The following is a 5,111-nucleotide window of genomic DNA, read 5'->3' as shown; positions in this document are numbered from 1 at the left end:
TCTGGCACTGGCTCCACAGCATTGACCTCTCGTGCCCATTGCTTGAGCTGGCGATGGGAGGAGTGCAAGGACGCACCCTCATCAATGCATAGGGCGTCAGTGGCCCTCTTCATTCCTGCTCATTGGTTTCCTCTTCATTCCCTCCATCACTCAAATCATCCCAGGTTTCCTTCTCTGGGCCCCTGGCGGGTTTTCCTTGGTTCCGAAAGGGTTTGCCGGGGTGGTTTGCTTCACCGCCTCGGCCCTTTCCGCCAACAACATTCTGACCTTTCTCCTTATCACGCTTATCATACTCTGCTCTCTATCTCTTGACAAGTTGCTCAACCTGATAACATTCATGGAGGTCGTGGCCCTTGGTCCGGTGGATCTTGCAGTATGGCCCATCACCTTTCCCGGCTTTTTCCGCGGTAGCGGCTTCCCGGCAGGCAGTGCACGCGGCAACTTCCTTGCCGGGGGCCTCAGCCTTGGCCTTCTTGCCGGTACTAGGCATGCCAGAACCTTCCACATTCATCACTGTCTTATCTCTTGGCTTCTTGTTGCGCTTCTTGCCCTTTCTTGGACTGGTTGATTCATCTTCATCCTCTGAATCAACATTGATGCAATCCTCCTCCCGGGCAACTTCCTTCCTTCCTCCATCCGAGCACACTTATCCACTAGTGTGTACAACTCCTTCACAGTCTTGGGAAACCGCACATTCATCTTAGAATGAATGCGACGGTTGCGCACATTGGATTGGAAGGCTGCTATAACAGCTGCAGGATGGATATTCGGAATATTCCTATGAATTTTACTGATTCTTTGTAAATACTCACGGAGAGTTTGTCCTTCTTTCTGCTGGAGAAGCTGTAGGTTGCTGGGCCTACGGGCTCCTGGTGGCCACCGGTGAAGGCACCGATGAACTCGTGGCACAGGTCTGCCCATGACGAAATAGAGTTCTCTGGCAAGTGCATGAGCCTAGATCTCACATTGAACTTGAGAGCCAACGGGAAGTAGTTGGCGAACACCTTCTCGTCTCTTCCCCGGCAGCCTGAACAACGATGGTGTAGATGCTTAGGAACTCTGTCGGGTATAGTCTCCCGTTGTACTTCTCGGGTATCTCTGGCTTGAACGTGCGGACGGACGGCCAACGGACTTGCCGCAGCTCGCGTGTAAAGGCAGGGCAGCCGACCTCGAAAGGTAGGCACCCGCCAACACCAAACGCATGCTCGTCGACGTTGAGGCCGCCGCACCCATCGGTCTGGCGGGGGTCGTCGAGAGGCCGTACCACGACGACGCGCGCGTCTCCCCGCCGCCTATCCTCCGAGGTTCATGATTGGCCCGGACGTGCTCGAGGGTCAGAAGAGGCCATCGAGACGTCGTCGGGATCTTGATCTTGCTGCACCCGCGTCTGCTGCCGTGGTGGGGACTGAACAATGGGGACAACCCCCTCCGTTCGGCCAGCAGTACGGGCAGTCATCGTCACTTGGGGAGGTCGTGGCGGGCCAGCGCACCGCGAGCTCCCAGCCTCAGCGAAACCGAGCAGACTCTGGATGGTGGCACGCCATTCATCCATTTGCTCGGCTGCTGGCGGGAACCTTAGTAGCAACTGGGCCCGCGCCATAGCCTCCGTGGCTGTGCTTGGCATGGAAGTTGATGATCTTGACCGCACCGTCGCCTGGCTCCTGACGGTGCCCGCGGCGGCGGTGGCGCGCCCGCGCTGTGATGGGGCGGCCACCTGGGCAGCAGGATCGCACGGTGATGGCGCTCGAGGGTCCGTGGCTCCGTCGGGTGCAGTGGTTGGGTCGGCTCGCCCGAGAGGAGACAGACGTGCCGTGACCGCCCCCGTGGCAGGGACGGCCGGAGGGCGGTGGTCCATCCCAGACCGAGCGCCGTTGTTGTGGCTGCGCCGTCGGTGGGAGGAGGGGATGTAAGCGGAATCACCCTCCCGTCCATATCTTGCGGAGCTTGACCGTCGAAACGCTGTTGCAACTGTTCTCCTCTGACGCCTTTAGCCCCCATGTCGGCCACAGGGGGAGTGGCGATGGCGCCACCTGCTCTTGCCATGCCCCCAACAGCTCTCACATCCTCACTTGTCCCCACACACCCCGCGGCATCAGAGGGTTGCGGGAGGTAGAGCCTTCGAGGCAGATGGCTGGGCCGGACTTCTTCTTCTTGGGCGCCATGGTTGATGGCATCGTTGAAGACGAAGATGGCAATGAAGATGACGTGATGTGCACGCTTTCAGGTTCGCACAAGCAATTTACCCAGGTTCGGGCCGCCACGAGGCGTAAAGATGTCGCGGGATATCCCCCTACCTGGCGCGCCAAAGATGGCGATGAACATGACATGCTGCGCACGCTTTCAGGTTCGCACAAGCATGCTCAGCACGTCATCTTCATCCCCCTACCTGGCGTGCCAAAGATGTCGCGGGATATCCGCGGCCACCTATGGGACCGGGCGGCCCCTTGCTTGTTCGGCGGGGAACGTCGCGTTGCACAAAGAGCAGACCAGTGCGCGGCAGCATGGCAGAGAGCACACAAGCAATTTACCCAGGTTCGGGCCGCCACGAGGCGTAATACCCTACTCCTGCTTTGGTGGATTAATGGTGGAAATGAACGTGGTGGTGCGTGGTACACTTGCCCGGCAAGGCCTGCCTCAGGGCTATAGTGACCACAAGTGTATGGTGGCTTGGGTTTGTCAAGTTTCCAGCCCTCCAACCCCCTCCGACGATTGCCATGGGCCTCCTTTTATAGATTAAGGGGTCACCAAAGTGGCAAAACTGTCATTACCCACTGATATGGTAGCAAACAGTGCTATCATACCTAACTCTGCGGGCTGGCAGGGTGCATTAAATGCACCGCTTAGTGTCACATCACTAGCTGCCCGGCAAGGCCTGCGGGGCTTATCTCGCCAGCTCCGCACCCATTCTCTTGACACGTCGCTGGACGGGTGTCACCTGTGGGTTTCTTCTGTAGGAGATGGCTGCCATGTGGCAAATGATGCCACTTAATCACCTTGCGGCTTGACACCGCACTGATTGACGACGTGGGTCGTACTTGAGCGGTTGGCGGGGTGGTTCAGGCCCCGCAACCCCCGGCAAGCGCTGTCGGGGAGTCTTGGTTGCTTTCTTCTGGTGATGGCCTGGCCCCTTGCCCGGCTCGCCTGCCCGGCGAGGGAGGCTCTTCTCTTGCCGATATCCTGTTCCTTTGGCTCGATCTCGATCCCTCCGAGCTGCCTGTTGGCTCTTCAAGCCTCTTGGTTCTTCAATCTTTGTCTTGAGCTGGTGCTTCAATCTTGATCTTGTGCCTGTGCACAGTTGGGCAACATACCAGGGGTCTGTTGCACCGACAAACGGAGTTCAAGAACGCCAACATGGATACCTTTCTTGGTGAAGAAGGGATTTCACATGAGTTCTCGGCTATGTACACACCTCAACAAAATGGAGTTGTTGAGAGGAAGAACCGGACACTTATTGAGATGGCAAGAACGATGCTGGATGAATACAAGACGCCAAAACACTTTTGGCAGAAGCGGTTGAGATAGCTTGCCATGCAACTAATCGACTATATCTTCACAAGCTTCTCGGCAAGAGGGCATACGAGCTTCTCACCGGTAACAAACCCCAAGTTGGATACTTTCGACTATTTGGCTCAAAGTGCTACATTCTTGAAAAGCATCGTCGTTCAAAATTTGCCCCTAAATCTCATGAAGGTTTCCTACTCGGTTATGGCTCAAACTCTCACACTTACCGTGTCTACAACAATTTCACCCGAAAGGTTGAAGAGATGGTAGATGTGAAGTTTGATGAATCTAACGGCTCGCAAGTAGAGCAATTGCCAATTGATGCAGCAGACAAAGACCCCCCGTAAGCAATTCAAGACTTGTCTATTGGCAAGATTCGCCCAACGGAGGTGAAGGAGAGTACCTCGTCCGTTCAAGTGGAATCCTCAATTTCACGACAAGGTGACCCACAAGTTGACTTGGAGGAATCCACAAGTGGAACATGTCAAGATGAAGGAAACAAGTACAACAAGATGAACCTCATCAACCTCCTTCTCCACCTACACAAGAGAACAACAACACCAACAACAATGAGTAAGAACAAGATGATGAAGAGGATGTTCCACCCCGACCCAAACAAAAGCTCTCACGAGTTAGAGCAAGAGTTTCAAGAGATCATCCCGTTGAACAAATCTTTGATGATATTCAAACCGGGAGAATTACTCGCTCTAAAACTTGTTTGGCTAACTTTTGTGAACATTACTCATTCATTTCTAGCATTGAACCTATGAAGGTTGAAGAAGCTCTTGATGATCCGGATTGGGTGAATGCTATGCATGAAGAGCTACACAATTTCGAGAGGAATCAAGTGTGGACATTGGTAGAAAAGCCGGATGTCAGGGGTTGGGTGCGACATATGCCAAGGAATGGCTTATCATGGTGGGAGCGAGTAGAACGTCGCCGGTGCCTGGAAGCGGGATGAGGCGTAGACACGAACGCCGGCGTACTTTACCCAGGTTCGGGGCTCTCCTAGGAGATAACACCCCTAGTCCTGCTCTGCAGGGTCTCCGCATGATCACTAAGGCACTAGTGAGTACAATGGTGCTCCTCGAGCTGTATGCTAGAGGTAGAAGAAAGCAGGGCTAGCTCTCTCCTCTCTCTATGTGTGAGTCTAGGTCTAACAGGTTGGGAACCCTTTGCATGGGCACCCTGGGGGGGGTTTATATAGCCCTACCCCCCAGGGGTACAATAGTAATCTGGCCGGGGGTAGGACCCGGCTTCTCCGCCGGCTGCTGGGCCCCGCCGACTGGTCTGGTACGGGGCCGACAGGCCACTCCCGCCGCTTGCGGGTCTTGCCGGCTGCTTGTTACTATAGCCATGATGCTAATGACACATGCTTGGTCGGGGGGGGGGGGCGTGGCTATAGTCCCGCCATTTGGTGGGAGATCACTGTAGCCACACCGTGTCTCATCTAGTTAATGGCGCGCGGACTCCGAGGGAAGAGGGGGCCGCCTGCTAGAGGCCGGCCTCCCTCCGGTCCGACTGGTCAGGCTCTGCCGCCCTTCGGTCTCTCGCTGCCTGGTAGGGCCCGCCGCATGCAGGCCGTACCGACAGGCCGTCGTGGGACCAGG

The sequence above is a fragment of the Triticum aestivum genome, chromosome 6D, assembly GCF_018294505.1.
Source record: "Triticum aestivum cultivar Chinese Spring chromosome 6D, IWGSC CS RefSeq v2.1, whole genome shotgun sequence".
Taxonomy (NCBI): Eukaryota; Viridiplantae; Streptophyta; class Magnoliopsida; order Poales; family Poaceae; genus Triticum; species Triticum aestivum.
Note: the sequence above shows the minus strand (reverse complement) of the source record.